Here is an 18,337-nt window from a genome sequence, read left to right as displayed (position 1 = left end):
CCATTACTGACGATAACAGGAAAGGTGTTCCTGGGTACCAGCTGGGAGATAGGAGTGGTTGGCAGCAACATGGTAACAAAAGAAACTATCTCAACCATCGAGACACACAATCATCGATGTTGGACGACATGGATCAAGTATGTACCAATGCTCACGTGGGTAGAAGAAGATGAAGACCCGATAACTATATTACCATTGACTGCGCCCAAAGTATGTTACCAGCATAAAGGAGAGGTGGACGTGGGATATAACACCAATTGTGCAAGTGTGATGGAGTTACCTGAGGGGGGAGCGGGAACGGCAGTAATAATGGACCATTATTGGGCCTGCGGAGAAAAGGCATATCATACACTGCCTCCCCTGTGGAGTGGTGTGTGCACAATGGTACACGTCAATGTACCATCACTAGTGGTACCTAAGAAGCATGTCGATGTGGCGAAATTTCCGAAAATGGATGAAGGAGACAGGAGAAGAAAGAGATCTGCACCACTCCAGAAGGAGCAAGAAAACAGGACCAACAGCAATGATACTGTCCTAAACAGGAGAAAAAGACAAGGAGAGCCATTAACAGGAAATTATCTGTGGGGAAGGTCGGAAACGGAACTAACATCAATACCGCCAGAACACAGACTATTCAGCAGAGCAGCAATGTTCTTCTCCTCAATAATACATCCGGGACTGCAGGCATACGCAAACGCAAAATGGCTGCAAATAACCAGATGGGAACTAATGATGACCATAAATTCGACAGTAAATGGGTTTAACGCAATTAAAGAGGAGCTGCGAGCTGTAAGGATGGTAGCACTACAGAACAGATATGTATTGGACCTTCTCACAGCAATGGAAGGAGGAGTTTGTGCAAAGATAGGACAATCATGCTGCACGTTCATACCTGCCAACGATGCCGACAATGGTACACTGACAGAAGCAGTTTCACAATTGGCCCAGATGCACTCCAAAATGATGGACGAAAGTAACGGCGTAAACAAGGATAAAAGCTGGTTTTCACTATTATGGTCATGGATGCCATCTTGGCTGTCAGATGGACTGAAAATAATAGTGGGATGTGCTATTTTGGCTGGAGCTGCACTGATAATAATTAGATTTTGGAAAGCCCGGAAGGCGCGCTCAACTGATGAGTTGCTGGAAATGGTGGGAATGCACCCCTTGATGCCAGCGGATGACGGCCAGCACACAGGTGTGATAATACACGAAAGGGAGAAGTTGCGCACCCAAATCATCGCCAATCATCTAGACCCACCATCAGTGAAGATCGAGAACCCAAGGAACCCTAGGAGCTACATAGGAAGATGGGTGTACTGTACTCCTGGAGGAACATGCGAATACATGTATTGGTCATTTGAAGATCACGTAAACCATTATGGACATCTCGGAGGGATAACCAAGATATGGAGAGTAAGAGGAGATAACGAGAAGGATATGTTTGTGGTCGACAAGTCGACCAGAGGGGGGACTGAAGTGGGAGAATGGAAAACCAGACTCCCGTCCTTCACCTCTCGCGCTTGGCCTAGAGGGTCGCGGCCCAGACACCCGCCACGAGAAGAGTTTGCCCATTTACCAGATGACCAAATACCCTGGTACAGAAACATACGGATGTGTCCATCTGCCTGCCCAACAGCCCGCACTGGCCATGCCGACACCTGCGGCACGGACCAACTAGACTGAAATCTACACATCGTTAGAGATGCCATGACGACCTAGATAACGGGAAGCACCGCTGAACTATTATACACGCTGAACATTTCCACACCAATCTACACGAAGAACATACTCAGTGCTCTGACGTAGGCGACAGGCTTATTCACGGACGTGCATCTTTATTATTTTTACATAGGCTTTCAGAATGCAGAAACGCAAGACGCACCATGAGCTCATTTATAACGCTTGCTCACGCTTCTCTTGAAACCCGTTACCATCATGAGAGATATAATGGAAACACGATACTGGCCATGAAACTGTATGCCACTATAACCTAAAGCATCCATGCACTAAATGGATTACTCGTGCACCAGGCCCAAGTAGGCCTCAAGCAAGAGTTCCCGTGGACATTAACAAAGCAAAAGTCAGGTTGCTGAGCCTGCAGAAAGAACCCAGTGGAGCAACTAGCCAAGGTCGTAATGTTGCAAACCCACAGTCAAGAAACAAATCTTCAAAGGCACGATGTTGCAACCTCGCACTCCACGTACCAATGTTAAAATCATATCTGCAAATTAAACCAGACATACAGTGGAAAAACAATATTAATTGTGCAGAATTATGCCTCAAACACGGTCCCTCCCCACGTGACCAAGCCGAACCTGACGAGATGCCAAAACCCAGGAGAGAAAAGGCGTCTGGGTACCTCGCTACGAGACGCAGGCCGACACACTTGAAAGGCTCAATGGACACCTGCTACAGTGGGAACGGTCAGTCTCCCACCTATGAATAAATCCTCACATTGCCTGCACGTACCCATATTGAAACACTGTTGCAACCACAGGTGCACCGTGTGCTGGGAACAACGGTGGTCCCAGGCTGGGGAGCTCACGGATGCACCAATCAGAACATGAGGTTCTCATCTCAGACGTCAGTAACGTTAGCCAATCCTCAGGGGTCTTCATGTAACAATTCTTATGTATCTAATTGTAGGGACAACCCAGATATACCACCTGACTACATCTTAACCACTAATATCATTCTCTATATGCGTACTATACTAACCCCACCACTCGAGCAACCAATCAAGAGTGGCGATAGGTTCTTTTGGTAACTTTTTGGAATGACGCAAGTAGCGCGTCCTAATGTAGTAAAAAGGGCCTGCGAGCCCCACTATTGTGTGTGTGTCAGGACGAACGCGTACGCTCCTTGACCCATCCCTGCCGTTTGCATAATAAACGACAGAAGTTGCCTTGCTCCTTGTGTGTGCCTCATACTCTGTCTCGATCCGAGATATACACGGGAGGAGTTGGGGCCTCCCTGCCCGGAGGTCTGCGGACGGCCCGGCCGACCCCGGCAGAATCCCCCCCGACAAGGTAGCCATGTATGGAGGTGCTGTAGAGTGAAAATCAAGTTTCAAATGGCAGTGATCCATCTGCCTGGATAGCTCAGTCGGTAGAGCATCAGACTTTTAATCTGAGGGTCCAGGGTTCAAGTCCCTGTTCAGGCGTACCTTTGCTTCTTTTACAAAAAATTAAGCAGGAAATATGAATTGCTCATTCTAATATGTGCTATTTCTGATGGCATCGCAACCTTGGGCAATATGACTCTAAGGTAGTGGAGTCCAGAGTTCTTGGATGCTTTGCCAACATATCAAGCCTGACTGTGCTTCTAAATAGCATGAAATAGCAATCTTTGTACAAAGTTTTAATATTGGGGAGACAGATTGGTCGAAAAAAAGCAGACAGGCGCTGCTGAGATTCGAACTCAGGATCTCCTGTTTACTAGACAGGCGCTTTAACCAACTAAGCCACAGCACCTTTTTTGCATCTGGTCTCCTTTCCTTCCTCATGTAATCATTTAGAAGTGAAATCCACTTTTTTAAGGCTGGGCTTCTGTTGCAATATAACTTTTCAAAATGTTTTCCAATTGACTGAAACTCCATTGCACAAAACGAGCATGTCATTAATCGTCTATTTAGAGTGGACTGCATTGCCCAGTGTGTGCATTGAGGAGCACATGTTCGTCTTTACTGGGGAGCAAGTTTGCACTCATTAATGTGGCAAAACATTCAAATCCGTAAGTGGGTGAACATTAAAGTCCTAGATGCTGCAAATCTCTATATCTGGATACGGAATGACTGAAAAAAGTTATGTCTCCAGTGTCAAAATGTGTGTAATGCACTAGTAATTCATTTCCTTTATTGACCAGTGAGGTAGCCATGTATGGAGGTGATGTAGAGTGAAAATCAAGTTTCAAATGGGCAGTGATCCCTGTGCCTGGATAGCTCAGTCGGTAGAGCATCAGACTTTTAATCTGAGGGTCCAGGGTTCAAGTCCCTGTTCAGGTGTATCTTTGCTTCTTTTACAAAAAATTTAGCAGGAAATATGAATTGCTCATTCTAATATGTGCTATTTCTGATGGCATCGCAACCTTGGGCAATATGATTCTAAGGTAGTGGAGTCCAGAGTTCTTGGATGCTTTGCCAACATTTCAAGCCTGACTGTGCTTCTAAATAGCATGAAATAACAATCTTTGTACAAAGTTTTAATATTGGGGAGACAGATTGGTCGAAAAAAAAGCAGACAGGCGCTGCTGAGATTCGAACTCAGGATCTCCTGTTTACTAGACAGGCGCTTTAACCAACTAAGCCACAGCACCTCTTTTGCATCTGATCTCCTTTCCTTCCTCATGTAATCATTTAGAAGTGAAATCCACTTTTTTTAAGGCTGGGCTTCTGTTGCAATATAACTTTACAAAATGTTTTCCAATTGACTGAAACTCCATTGCACAAAACGAGCATGTCATTAATCGTTGATTTAGAGTGGACTGCATTGCCCAGTGTGTGTATTGAGGAGCACATGTTCGCCTTTACTGGGAAGCAATTTTGCACTCATGAATGTGGCAAAACATTCAAATCCGTAAGTGGGTGAACATTAAAGTCCTAGATGCTGCAAATCTCTATATCTGGATACGGAATGACTGAAAAAAGTTATGTCTCCAGTGTCAAAATGTGTGTAATGCACTAGTAATTCATTTCCTTTATTGACCAGTGAGGTAGCCATGTATGGAGGTGCTGTAGAGTGAAAATCAAGTTTCAAATGGGCAGTGATCCCTGTGCCTGGATAGCTCAGTCGGTAGAGCATCAGACTTTTAATCTGAGGGTCCAGGGTTCAAGTCCCTGTTCAGGCGTACCTTTGCTTCTTTTACAAAAAATTAAGCAGGAAATATGAATTGCTCATTCTAATATGTGCTGTTTCTGATGGCATCGCAACCTTGGGCAATATGACTCTAAGGTAGTGGAGTCCAGAGTTCTTGGATGCTTTGCCAACATTTCAAGCCTGACTGTGCTTCTAAATAGCATGAAATAGCAATCTTTGTACAAAGTTTTAATATTGGGGAGACAGATTGGTCGAAAAAAAAGCAGACAGGCGCTGCTGAGATTCAAACTCAGGATCTCCTGTTTACTAGACAGGCGCTTTAACCAACTAAGCCACAGCACCTTTTTTGCATCTGGTCTCCTTTCCTTCCTCATGTAATCAATCAGAAGTGAAATCCACTTTTTTAAGGCTGGGCTACTGTTGCAATATAACTTTTCAAAATGTTTTCCAATTGACTGAAACTCCATTGCACAAAAAGAGCATGTCATTAATCGTCGATTTAGAGTGGACTGCATTGCCCAGTGTGTGCATTGAGGAGCACATGTTCGTCTTTACTGGGGAGCAAGTTTGCACTCATGAATGTGGCAAAACATTCAAATCCGTAAGTGGGTGAACATTAAAGTCCTAGATGCTGCAAATCTCTATATCTGGATACGGAATGACTGAAAAAAGTTATGTCTCCAGTGTCAAAATGTGTGTAATGCACTAGTAATTCATTTCCTTTATTGACCAGTGAGGTAGCCATGTATGGAGGTGCTGTAGAGTGAAAATCAAGTTTCAAATGGGCAGTGATCCTTGTGCCTGGATAGCTCAGTCGGTAGAGCATCAGACTTTTAATCTGAGGGTCCAGGGTTCAAGTCCCTGTTCAGGCGTACCTTTGCTTCTTTTACAAAAAATTTAGCAGGAAATATGAATTGCTCATTCTAATATGTGCTATTTCTGATGGCATCGCAACCTTGGGCAATATGACTCTAAGGTAGTGGAGTCCAGAATTCTTGGATGCTTTGCCAACATTTCAAGCCTGACTGTGCTTCTAAATAGCATGAAATAACAATCTTTGTACAAAGTTTTAATATTGGGGAGACAGATTGGTCGAAAAAAAAGCAGACAGGCGCTGCTGAGGTTCGAACTCAGGATCTCCAGTTTACTAGACAGGCGCTTTAACCAACTAAGCCACAGCACCTCTTTTGCATCTGATCTCCTGTCCTTCCTCATGTAATCATTTAGAAGTGAAATCCACTTTTTTTAAGGCTGGGCTTCTGTTGCAATATAACTTTACAAAATGTTTTCCAATTGACTGAAACTCCATTGCACAAAACGAGCATGTCATTAATCGTCGATTTAGAGTGGACTGCATTGCCCAGTGTGTGCATTGAAGAGCACATGTTCGTCTTTACTGGGGAGCAAGTTTGCACTCATGAATGTGGCAAAACATTCAAATCCGTAAGTGGGTGAACATTAAAGTCCTAGATGCTGCAAATCTCTATATCTGGATACGGAATGACTGAAAAAAGTTATGTCTCCAGTGTCAAAATGTGTGTAATGCACTAGTAATTCATTTCCTTTATTGACCAGTGAGGTAGCCATGTATGGAGGTGCTGTAGAGTGAAAATCAAGTTTCAAATGGGCAGTGATCCTTGTGCCTGGATAGCTCAGTCGGTAGAGCATCAGACTTTTAATCTGAGGGTCCAGGGTTCAAGTCCCTGTTCAGGCGTACCTTTGCTTCTTTTACAAAAAATTAAGCAGGAAATATGAATTGCTCATTCTAATATGTGCTATTTCTGATGGCATCGCAACCTTGGGCAATATGACTCTAAGGTAGTGGAGTCCAGAGTTCTTGGATGCTTTGCCAACATTTCAAGCCTGACTGTGCTTCTAAATAGCATGAAATAGCAATCTTTGTACAAAGTTTTAATATTGGGGAGACAGATTGGTCGAAAAAAAAGCAGACAGGCGCTGCTGAGATTCGAACTCAGGATCTCCTGTTTACTAGACAGGCGCTTTAACCAACTGAGCCACAGCACCTTTTTTGCATCTGGTCTCCTTTCCTTCCTCATGTAATCAATCAGAAGTGAAATCCACTTTTTTAAGGCTGGGCTTCTGTTGCAATATAACTTTTCAAAATGTTTTCCAATTGACTGAAACTCCATTGCACAAAACGAGCATGTCATTAATCGTTGATTTAGAGTGGACTGCATTGCCCAGTGTGTGCATTGAGGAGCACATGTTCGTCTTTACTGGGGAGCAAGTTTGCACTCATGAATGTGGCAAAACATTCAAATCCGTAAGTGGGTGAACATTAAAGTCCTAGATGCTGCAAATCTCTATATCTGGATACGGAATGACTGAAAAAAGTTATGTCTCCAGTGTCAAAATGTGTGTAATGCACTAGTAATTCATTTCCTTTATTGACCAGTGAGGTAGCCATGTGTGGAGGTGCTGTAGAGTGAAAATCAAGTTTCAAATTGGCAGTGATCCCTGTGCCTGGATAGCTCAGTAGGTAGAGCATCAGACTTTTAATCTGAGGGTCCAGGGTTCAAGTCCCTGTTCAGGCGTATCTTTGCTTCTTTTACAAAAAATTTAGCAGGAAATATGAATTGCTCATTCTAATATGTGCTATTTCTGATGGCATCGCAACCTTGGGCAATATGACTCTAAGGTAGTGGAGTCCAGAGTTCTTGGATGCTTTGCCAACATTTCAAGCCTGACTGTGCTTCTAAATAGCATGAAACAGCAATCTTTGTACAAAGTTTTAATATTGGGGAGACAGATTGGTCGAAAAAAAAGCAGACAGGCGCTGCTGAGATTCGAACTCAGGATCTCCTGTTTACTAGACAGGCGCTTTAACCAACTAAGCCACAGCACCTCTTTTGCATCTGATCTCCTTTCCTTCCTCATGTAATCATTTAGAAGTGAAATCCACTTTTTTTAAGGCTGGGCTTCTGTTGCAATATAACTTTACAAAATGTTTTCCAATTGACTGAAACTCCATTGCACAAAACGAGCATGTCATTAATCGTGGATTTAGAGTGGACTGCATTGCCCAGTGTGTGTATTGAGGAGCACATGTTCGCCTTTACTGGGGAGCAAGTTTGCACTCATGAATGTGGCAAAACATTCAAATCCGTAAGTGGGTGAACATTAAAGTCCTAGATGCTGCAAATCTCTATATCTGGATACGGAATGACTGAAAAAAGTTATGTCTCCAGTGTCAAAATGTGTGTAATGCACTAGTAATTCATTTCCTTTATTGACCAGTGAGGTAGCCATGTATGGAGGTGCTGTAGAGTGAAAATCAAGTTTCAAATGGGCAGTGATCCCTGTTCCTGGATAACTCAGTCGGTAGAGCATCAGACTTTTAATCTGAGGGTCCAGGGTTCAAGTCCCTGTTCAGGCGTACCTTTGCTTCTTTTACAAAAAATTTAGCAGGAAATATGAATTGCTCATTCTAATATGTGCTGTTTCTGATGGCATCGCAACCTTGGGCAATATGACTCTAAGGTAGTGGAGTCCAGAGTTCTTGGATGCTTTGCCAACATTTCAAGCCTGACTGTGCTTCTAAATAGCATGAAATAGCAATCTTTGTACAAAGTTTTAATATTGGGGAGACAGATTGGTCGAAAAAAAACAGACAGGCGCTGCTGAGATTCAAACTCAGGATCTCCTGTTTACTAGACAGGCGCTTTAACCAACTAAGCCACAGCACCTTTTTTGCATCTGGTCTCCTTTCCTTCCTCATGTAATCATTTAGAAGTGAAATCCACTTTTTTAAGGCTGGGCTTCTGTTGCAATATAACTTTTCAAAATGTTTTCCAATTGACTGAAACTCCATTGCACAAAACGAGCATGTCATTAATCGTCGATTTAGAGTGGACTGCATTGCCCAGTGTGTGCATTGAGGAGCACATGTTCGTCTTTACTGGGGAGCAAGTTTGCACTCATGAATGTGGCAAAACATTCAAATCCGTAAGTGGGTGAACATTAAAGTCCTAGATGCTGCAAATCTCTATATCTGGATACGGAATGACTGAAAAAAGTTATGTCTCCAGTGTCAAAATGTGTGTAATGCACTAGTAATTCATTTCCTTTATTGACCAGTGAGGTAGCCATGTATGGAGGTGCTGTAGAGTGAAAATCAAGTTTCAAATGAGCAGTGATCCCTGTGCCTGGATAGCTCAGTCGGTAGAGCATCAGACTTTTGATCTGAGGGTCCAGGGTTCAAGTCCCTGTTCAGGCGTATCTTTGCTTCTTTTACAAAAAATTTAGCAGGAAATATGAATTGCTCATTCTAATATGTGCTATTTCTGATGGCATCGCAACCTTGGGCAATATGACTCTAAGGTAGTGGAGTCCAGAATTCTTGGATGCTTTGCCAACGTTTCAAGCCTGACTGTGCTTCTAAATAGCATGAAGTAACAATCTTTGTACAAAGTTTTAATATTGGGGAGACAGATTGGTCGAAAAAAAAGCAGACAGGCGCTGCTGAGATTCGAACTCAGGATCTCCTGTTTACTAGACAGGCGCTTTAACCAACTAAGCCACAGCACCTCTTTTGCATCTGATCTCCTGTCCTTCCTCATGTAATCATTTAGAAGTGAAATCCACTTTTTTTAAGGCTGGGCTTCTGTTGCAATATAACTTTACAAAATGTTTTCCAATTGACTGAAACTCCATTGCACAAAACGAGCATGTCATTAATCGTCGATTTAGAGTGGACTGCATTGCCCAGTGTGTGCATTGAGGAGCACATGTTCGTCTTTACTGGGGAGCAAGTTTGCACTCATGAATGTGGCAAAACATTCAAATCCGTAAGTGGGTGAACATTAAAGTCCTAGATGCTGCAAATCTCTATATCTGGATACGGAATGACTGAAAAAAGTTATGTCTCCAGTGTCAAAATGTGTGTAATGCACTAGTAATTCATTTCCTTTATTGACCAGTGAGGTAGCCATGTATGGAGGTGCTGTAGAGTGAAAATCAAGTTTCAAAGGGCAGTGATCCATCTGCCTGGATAGCTCAGTCGGTAGAGCATCAGACTTTTAATCTGAGGGTTCAGGGTTCAAGTCCCTGTTCAGGCGTACCTTTGCTTCTTTTACAAAAAATTAAGCAGGAAATATGAATTGCTCATTCTAATATGTGCTATTTCTGATGGCATCGCAACCTTGGGCAATATGACTCTAAGGTAGTGGAGTCCAGAGTTCTTGGATGCTTTGCCAACATATCAAGCCTGACTGTGCTTCTAAATAGCATGAAATAGCAATCTTTGTACAAAGTTTTAATATTGGGGAGACAGATTGGTCGAAAAAAAGCAGACAGGCGCTGCTGAGATTCGAACTCAGGATCTCCTGTTTACTAGACAGGCGCTTTAACCAACTAAGCCACAGCACCTTTTTTGCATCTGGTCTCCTTTCCTTCCTCATGTAATCATTTAGAAGTGAAATCCACTTTTTTAAGGCTGGGCTTCTGTTGCAATATAACTTTTCAAAATGTTTTCCAATTGACTGAAACTCCATTGCACAAAACGAGCATGTCATTAATCGTCGATTTAGAGTGGACTGCATTGCCCAGTGTGTGCATTGAGGAGCACATGTTCGTCTTTACTGGGGAGCAAGTTTGCACTCATTAATGTGGCAAAACATTCAAATCCGTAAGTGGGTGAACATTAAAGTCCTAGATGCTGCAAATCTCTATATCTGGATACGGAATGACTGAAAAAAGTTATGTCTCCAGTGTCAAAATGTGTGTAATGCACTAGTAATTCATTTCCTTTATTGACCAGTGAGGTAGCCATGTATGGAGGTGATGTAGAGTGAAAATCAAGTTTCAAATGGGCAGTGATCCCTGTGCCTGGATAGCTCAGTCGGTAGAGCATCAGACTTTTAATCTGAGGGTCCAGGGTTCAAGTCCCTGTTCAGGTGTATCTTTGCTTCTTTTACAAAAAATTTAGCAGGAAATATGAATTGCTCATTCTAATATGTGCTATTTCTGATGCCATCGCAACCTTGGGCAATATGATTCTAAGGTAGTGGAGTCCAGAGTTCTTGGATGCTTTGCCAACATTTCAAGCCTGACTGTGCTTCTAAATAGCATGAAATAGCAATCTTTGTACAAAGTTTTAATATTGGGGAGACAGATTGGTCGAAAAAAAAGCAGACAGGCGCTGCTGAGATTCGAACTCAGGATCTCCTGTTTACTAGACAGGCGCTTTAACCAACTAAGCCACAGCACCTTTTTTGCATCTGGTCTCCTTTCCTTCCTCATGTAATCATTTAGAAGTGAAATCCACTTTTTTAAGGCTGGGCTTCTGTTGCAATATAACTTTTCAAAATGTTTTCCAATTGACTGAAACTCCATTGCACAAAACGAGCATGTCATTAATCGTCAATTTAGAGTGGACTGCATTGCCCAGTGTGTGCATTGAGGAGCACATGTTCGTCTTTACTGGGGAGCAAGTTTGCACTCATGAATGTGGCAAAACATTCAAATCCGTAAGTGGGTGAACATTAAAGTCCTAGATGCTGCAAATCTCTATATCTGGATACGGAATGACTGAAAAAAGTTATGTCTCCAGTGTCAAAATGTGTGTAATGCACTAGTAATTCATTTCCTTTATTGACCAGTGAGGTAGCCATGTATGGAGGTGCTGTAGAGTGAAAATCAAGTTTCAAATGGGCAGTGATCCCTGTGCCTGGATAGCTCAGTCGGTAGAGCATCAGACTTTTAATCTGAGGGTCCAGGGTTCAAGTCCCTGTTCAGGCGTACCTTTGCTTCTTTTACAAAAAATTAAGCAGGAAATATGAATTGCTCATTCTAATATGTGCTGTTTCTGATGGCATCGCAACCTTGGGCAATATGACTCTAAGGTAGTGGAGTCCAGAGTTCTTGGATGCTTTGCCAACATTTCAAGCCTGACTGTGCTTCTAAATAGCATGAAATAGCAATCTTTGTACAAAGTTTTAATATTGGGGAGACAGATTGGTCGAAAAAAAAGCAGACAGGCGCTGCTGAGATTCAAACTCAGGATCTCCTGTTTACTAGACAGGCGCTTTAACCAACTAAGCCACAGCACCTTTTTTGCATCTGGTCTCCTTTCCTTCCTCATGTAATCAATCAGAAGTGAAATCCACTTTTTTAAGGCTGGGCTTCTGTTGCAATATAACTTTTCAAAATGTTTTCCAATTGACTGAAACTCCATTGCACAAAACGAGCATGTCATTAATCGTCGATTTAGAGTGGACTGCATTGCCCAGTGTGTGCATTGAGGAGCACATGTTCGTCTTTACTGGGGAGCAAGTTTGCACTCATGAATGTGGCAAAACATTCAAATCCGTAAGTGGGTGAACATTAAAGTCCTAGATGCTGCAAATCTCTATATCTGGATACGGAATGACTGAAAAAAGTTATGTCTCCAGTGTCAAAATGTGTGTAATGCACTAGTAATTCATTTCCTTTATTGACCAGTGAGGTAGCCATGTATGGAGGTGCTGTAGAGTGAAAATCAAGTTTCAAATGGGCAGTGATCCTTGTGCCTGGATAGCTCAGTCGGTAGAGCATCAGACTTTTAATCTGAGGGTCCAGGGTTCAAGTCCCTGTTCAGGCGTACCTTTGCTTCTTTTACAAAAAATTTAGCAGGAAATATGAATTGCTCATTCTAATATGTGCTATTTCTGATGGCATCGCAACCTTGGGCAATATGATTCTAAGGTAGTGGAGTCCAGAATTCTTGGATGCTTTGCCAACATTTCAAGCCTGACTGTGCTTCTAAATAGCATGAAATAACAATCTTTGTACAAAGTTTTAATATTGGGGAGACAGATTGGTCGAAAAAAAAGCAGACAGGCGCTGCTGAGGTTCGAACTCAGGATCTCCAGTTTACTAGACAGGCGCTTTAACCAACTAAGCCACAGCACCTCTTTTGCATCTGATCTCCTTTCCTTCCTCATGTAATCAATCAGAAGTGAAATCCACTTTTTTTAAGGCTGGGCTTCTGTTGCAATATAACTTTACAAAATGTTTTCCAATTGACTGAAACTCCATTGCACAAAACGAGCATGTCATTAATCGTTGATTTAGAGTGGACTGCATTGCCCAGTGTGTGTATTGAGGAGCACATGTTCGCCTTTACTGGGGAGCAATTTTGCACTCATGAATGTGGCAAAACATTCAAATCCGTAAGTGGGTGAACATTAAAGTCCTAGATGCTGCAAATCTCTATATCTGGATACGGAATGACTGAAAAAAGTTATGTCTCCAGTGTCAAAATGTGTGTAATGCACTAGTAATTCATTTCCTTTATTGACCAGTGAGGTAGCCATGTATGGAGGTGCTGTAGAGTGAAAATCAAGTTTCAAATGGGCAGTGATCCTTGTGCCTGGATAGCTCAGTCGGTAGAGCATCAGACTTTTAATCTGAGGGTCCAGGGTTCAAGTCCCTGTTCAGGCGTACCTTTGCTTCTTTTACAAAAAATTAAGCAGGAAATATGAATTGCTCATTCTAATATGTGCTATTTCTGATGGCATCGCAACCTTGGGCAATATGATTCTAAGGTAGTGGAGTCCAGAGTTCCTGGATGCTTTGCCAACATTTCAAGCCTGACTGTGCTTCTAAATAGCATGAAATAGCAATCTTTGTACAAAGTTTTAATATTGGGGAGACAGATTGGTCGAAAAAAAAGCAGACAGGCGCTGCTGAGATTCGAACTCAGGATCTCCTGTTTACTAGACAGGCGCTTTAACCAACTAAGCCACAGCACCTTTTTTGCACCTGGTCTCCTTTCCTTCCTCATGTAATCATTTAGAAGTGAAATCCACTTTTTTAAGGCTGGGCTTCTGTTGCAATATAACTTTTCAAAATGTTTTCCAATTGACTGAAACTCCATTGCACAAAACGAGCATGTCATTAATCGTCGATTTAGAGTGGACTGCATTGCCCAGTGTGTGCATTGAGGAGCACATGTTCGTCTTTACTGGGGAGCAAGTTTGCACTCATGAATGTGGCAAAACATTCAAATCCGTAAGTGGGTGAACATTAAAGTCCTAGATGCTGCAAATCTCTATATCTGGATACGGAATGACTGAAAAAAGTTATGTCTCCAGTGTCAAAATGTGTGTAATGCACTAGTAATTCATTTCCTTTATTGACCAGTGAGGTAGCCATGTATGGAGGTGCTGTAGAGTGAAAATCAAGTTTCAAATGGGTAGTGATCCTTGTGCCTGGATAGCTCAGTTGGTAGAGCATCAGACTTTTAATCTGAGGGTCCAGGGTTCAAGTCCCTGTTCAGGCGTATCTTTTCTTCTTTTACAAAAAATTTAGCAGGAAATATGAATTGCTCATTCTAATATGTGCTATTTCTGATGGCATCGCAACCTTGGGCAATATGACTCTAAGGTAGTGGAGTCCAGAATTCTTGGATGCTTTGCCAACATTTCAAGCCTGACTGTGCTTCTAAATAGCATGAAATAGCAATCTTTGTACAAAGTTTTAATATTGGGGAGACAGATTGGTCGAAAAAAAAGCAGACAGGCGCTGCTGAGATTCGAACTCAGGATCTCCTGTTTACTAGACAGGCGCTTTAACCAACTAAGCCACAGCACCTTTTTTGCATCTGGTCTCCTTTCCTTCCTCATGTAATCATTTAGAAGTGAAATCCACTTTTTTAAGGCTGGGCTTCTGTTGCAATATAACTTTTCAAAATGTTTTCCAATTGACTGAAACTCCATTGCACAAAACGAGCATGTCATTAATCGTCGATTTAGAGTGGACTGCATTGCCCAGTGTGTGCATTGAGGAGCACATGTTCGTCTTTACTGGGGAGCAAGTTTGCACTCATGAATGTGGCAAAACATTCAAATCCGTAAGTGGGTGAACATTAAAGTCCTAGATGCTGCAAATCTCTATATCTGGATACGGAATGACTGAAAAAAGTTATGTCTCCAGTGTCAAAATGTGTGTAATGCACTAGTAATTCATTTCCTTTATTGACCAGTGAGGTAGCCATGTATGGAGGTGCTGTAGAGTGAAAATCAAGTTTCAAATGGGCAGTGATCCTTGTGCCTGGATAGCTCAGTCGGTAGAGCATCAGACTTTTAATCTGAGGGTCCAGGGTTCAAGTCCCTGTTCAGGCGTACCTTTGCTTCTTTTACAAAAAATTAAGCAGGAAATATGAATTGCTCATTCTAATATGTGCTATTTCTGATGGCATCGCAACCTTGGGCAATATGACTCTAAGGTAGTGGAGTCCAGAGTTCTTGGATGCTTTGCCAACATTTCAAGCCTGACTGTGCTTCTAAATAGCATGAAATAGCAATCTTTGTACAAAGTTTTAATATTGGGGAGACAGATTGGTCGAAAAAAAAGCAGACAGGCGCTGCTGAGATTCGAACTCAGGATCTCCTGTTTACTAGACAGGCGCTTTAACCAACTGAGCCACAGCACCTTTTTTGCAACTGGTCTCCTTTCCTTCCTCATGTAATCAATCAGAAGTGAAATCCACTTTTTTAAGGCTGGGCTTCTGTTGCAATATAACTTTTCAAAATGTTTTCCAATTGACTGAAACTCCATTGCACAAAACGAGCATGTCATTAATCGTTGATTTAGAGTGGACTGCATTGCCCAGTGTGTGCATTGAGGAGCACATGTTCGTCTTTACTGGGGAGCAAGTTTGCACTCATGAATGTGGCAAAACATTCAAATCCGTAAGTGGGTGAACATTAAAGTCCTAGATGCTGCAAATCTCTATATCTGGATACGGAATGACTGAAAAAAGTTATGTCTCCAGTGTCAAAATGTGTGTAATGCACTAGTAATTCATTTCCTTTATTGACCAGTGAGGTAGCCATGTGTGGAGGTGCTGTAGAGTGAAAATCAAGTTTCAAATGGGCAGTGATCCCTGTGCCTGGATAGCTCAGTCGGTAGAGCATCAGACTTTTAATCTGAGGGTCCAGGGTTCAAGTCCCTGTTCAGGCATACCTTTGCTTCTTTTACAAAAAATTAAGCAGGAAATATGAATTGCTCATTCTAATATGTGCTATTTCTGATGGCATCGCAACCTTGGGCAATATGACTCTAAGGTAGTGGAGTCCAAAGTTCTTGGATGCTTTGCCAACATTTCAAGCATGACTGTGCTTCTAAATAGCATGAAACAGCAATCTTTGTACAAAGTTTTAATATTGGGGAGACAGATTGGTCGAAAAAAAAGCAGACAGGCGCTGCTGAGATTCGAACTCAGGATCTCCTGTTTACTAGACAGGCGCTTTAACCAACTAAGCCACAGCACCTTTTTTGCATCTGGTCTCCTTTCCTTCCTCATGTAATCATTTAGAAGTGAAATCCACTTTTTCAAGGCTGGGCTTCTGTTGCAATATAACTTTTCAAAATGTTTTCCAATTGACTGAAACTCCATTGCACAAAACGAGCATGTCATTAATCGTCGATTTAGAGTGGACTGCATTGCCCAGTGTGTGCATTGAGGAGCACATGTTCGTCTTTACTGGGGAGCAAGTTTGCACTCATGAATGTGGCAAAACATTCAAATCCGTAAGTGGGTGAACATTAAAGTCCTAGATGCTGCAAATCTCTATATCTGGATACGGAATGACTGAAAAAAGTTATGTCTCCAGTGTCAAAATGTGTGTAATGCACTAGTAATTCATTTCCTTTATTGACCAGTGAGGTAGCCATGTATGGAGGTGCTGTAGAGTGAAAATCAAGTTTCAAATGGGCAGTGATCCCTGTGCCTGGATAGCTCAGTCGGTAGAGCATCAGACTTTTAATCTGAGGGTCCAGGGTTCAAGTCCCTGTTCAGGCGTATCTTTGCTTCTTTTACAAAAAATTTAGCAGGAAATATGAATTGCTCATTCTAATATGTGCTATTTCTGATGGCATCGCAACCTTGGGCAATATGACTCTAAGGTAGTGGAGTCCAGAGTTCTTGGATGCTTTGCCAACATTTCAAGCCTGACTGTGCTTCTAAATAGCATGAAACAGCAATCTTTGTACAAAGTTTTAATATTGGGGAGACAGATTGGTCGAAAAAAAAGCAGACAGGCGCTGCTGAGATTCGAACTCAGGATCTCTTGTTTACTAGACAGGCGCTTTAACCAACTAAGCCACAGCACCTCTTTTGCATCTGATCTCCTTTCCTTCCTCATGTAATCATTTAGAAGTGAAATCCACTTTTTTTAAGGCTGGGCTTCTGTTGCAATATAACTTTACAAAATGTTTTCCAATTGACTGAAACTCCATTGCACAAAACGAGCATGTCATTAATCGTTGATTTAGAGTGGACTGCATTGCCCAGTGTGTGTATTGAGGAGCACATGTTCGCCTTTACTGGGGAGCAAGTTTGCACTCATGAATGTGGCAAAACATTCAAATCCGTAAGTGGGTGAACATTAAAGTCCTAGATGCTGCAAATCTCTATATCTGGATACGGAATGACTGAAAAAAGTTATGTCTCCAGTGTCAAAATGTGTGTAATGCACTAGTAATTCATTTCCTTTATTGACCAGTGAGGTAGCCATGTATGGAGGTGCTGTAGAGTGAAAATCAAGTTTCAAATGGGCAGTGATCCCTGTGCCTGGATAACTCAGTCGGTAGAGCATCAGACTTTTAATCTGAGGGTCCAGGGTTCAAGTCCCTGTTCAGGCATACCTTTGCTTCTTTTACAAAAAATTAAGCAGGAAATATGAATTGCTCATTCTAATATGTGCAATCCTGATGGCATCGCAACCTTGGGCAATATGACTCTAAGGTAGTGGAGTCCAGAGTTCTTGGATGCTTTGCCAACATTTCAAGCATGACTGTGCTTCTAAATAGCATGAAACAGCAATCTTTGTACAAAGTTTTAATATTGGGGAGACAGATTGGTCGAAAAAAAAGCAGACAGGCGCTGCTGAGATTCGAACTCAGGATCTCCTGTTTACTAGACAGGCGCTTTAACCAACTAAGCCACAGCACCTTTTTTGCATCTGGTCTCCTTTCCTTCCTCATGTAATCATTTAGAAGTGAAATCCACTTTTTTAAGGCTGGGCTTCTGTTGCAATATAACTTTTCAAAATGTTTTCCAATTGACTGAAACTCCATTGCACAAAACGAGCATGTCATTAATCGTCGATTTAGAGTGGACTGCATTGCCCAGTGTGTGCATTGAGGAGCACATGTTCGTCTTTACTGGGGAGCAAGTTTGCACTCATGAATGTGGCAAAACATTCAAATCCGTAAGTGGGTGAACATTAAAGTCCTAGATGCTGCAAATCTCTATATCTGGATACGGAATGACTGAAAAAAGTTATGTCTCCAGTGTCAAAATGTGTGTAATGCACTAGTAATTCATTTCCTTTATTGACCAGTGAGGTAGCCATGTATGGAGGTGCTGTAGAGTGAAAATCAAGTTTCAAATGGGCAGTGATTCCTGTGCCTGGATAGCTCAGTCGGTAGAGCATCAGACTTTTAATCTGAGGGTCCAGGGTTCAAGTCCCTGTTCAGGCGTATCTTTGCTTCTTTTACAAAAAATTTAGCAG

The 18,337-nt window shown here is 42.1% G+C and overlaps 12 non-coding genes across 12 annotated transcripts; 2 read left to right on the top strand and 10 right to left on the bottom strand.

The window, feature by feature from the left end:
* Positions 1 to 3,402: 3,402 nt before the first annotated feature.
* TRNAT-AGU (transfer RNA threonine (anticodon AGU)) lies at positions 3,403 to 3,476 on the bottom strand. Its single transcript has one exon. It is a non-coding gene; the product is annotated as a tRNA-Thr (tRNA).
* A 767-nt stretch (positions 3,477 to 4,243) lies between these two features.
* TRNAT-AGU (transfer RNA threonine (anticodon AGU)) lies at positions 4,244 to 4,317 on the bottom strand. Its single transcript has one exon. It is a non-coding gene; the product is annotated as a tRNA-Thr (tRNA).
* A 3,292-nt stretch (positions 4,318 to 7,609) lies between these two features.
* TRNAT-AGU (transfer RNA threonine (anticodon AGU)) lies at positions 7,610 to 7,683 on the bottom strand. The gene has a single exon. It is a non-coding gene; the product is annotated as a tRNA-Thr (tRNA).
* A 1,608-nt stretch (positions 7,684 to 9,291) lies between these two features.
* On the bottom strand, positions 9,292 to 9,365 carry TRNAT-AGU (transfer RNA threonine (anticodon AGU)). Its single transcript has one exon. It is a non-coding gene; the product is annotated as a tRNA-Thr (tRNA).
* Positions 9,366 to 10,131: 766 nt separating this feature from the next.
* On the bottom strand, positions 10,132 to 10,205 carry TRNAT-AGU (transfer RNA threonine (anticodon AGU)). Its single transcript has one exon. It is a non-coding gene; the product is annotated as a tRNA-Thr (tRNA).
* Positions 10,206 to 10,972: 767 nt separating this feature from the next.
* Positions 10,973 to 11,046, bottom strand: TRNAT-AGU (transfer RNA threonine (anticodon AGU)). The gene has a single exon. It is a non-coding gene; the product is annotated as a tRNA-Thr (tRNA).
* A 2,450-nt stretch (positions 11,047 to 13,496) lies between these two features.
* On the bottom strand, positions 13,497 to 13,570 carry TRNAT-AGU (transfer RNA threonine (anticodon AGU)). Its single transcript has one exon. It is a non-coding gene; the product is annotated as a tRNA-Thr (tRNA).
* Positions 13,571 to 14,027: 457 nt separating this feature from the next.
* Positions 14,028 to 14,100, top strand: TRNAK-UUU (transfer RNA lysine (anticodon UUU)). Its single transcript has one exon. It is a non-coding gene; the product is annotated as a tRNA-Lys (tRNA).
* Positions 14,101 to 14,337: 237 nt separating this feature from the next.
* TRNAT-AGU (transfer RNA threonine (anticodon AGU)) lies at positions 14,338 to 14,411 on the bottom strand. Its single transcript has one exon. It is a non-coding gene; the product is annotated as a tRNA-Thr (tRNA).
* A 1,298-nt stretch (positions 14,412 to 15,709) lies between these two features.
* On the top strand, positions 15,710 to 15,782 carry TRNAK-UUU (transfer RNA lysine (anticodon UUU)). The gene has a single exon. It is a non-coding gene; the product is annotated as a tRNA-Lys (tRNA).
* Positions 15,783 to 16,019: 237 nt separating this feature from the next.
* TRNAT-AGU (transfer RNA threonine (anticodon AGU)) lies at positions 16,020 to 16,093 on the bottom strand. Its single transcript has one exon. It is a non-coding gene; the product is annotated as a tRNA-Thr (tRNA).
* Positions 16,094 to 17,701: 1,608 nt separating this feature from the next.
* On the bottom strand, positions 17,702 to 17,775 carry TRNAT-AGU (transfer RNA threonine (anticodon AGU)). Its single transcript has one exon. It is a non-coding gene; the product is annotated as a tRNA-Thr (tRNA).
* Between the last annotated feature and the right edge of the window lie 562 nt (positions 17,776 to 18,337).

Source organism: Ambystoma mexicanum, unplaced genomic scaffold, assembly GCF_040938575.1.
Source record: "Ambystoma mexicanum isolate Mex_15411 unplaced genomic scaffold, UKY_AmexF1_1 Mex_scaf1, whole genome shotgun sequence".
In the NCBI taxonomy this organism is placed as follows: Eukaryota; Metazoa; Chordata; class Amphibia; order Caudata; family Ambystomatidae; genus Ambystoma; species Ambystoma mexicanum.
This window is presented reverse-complemented; position numbering and strand designations above follow the sequence as displayed.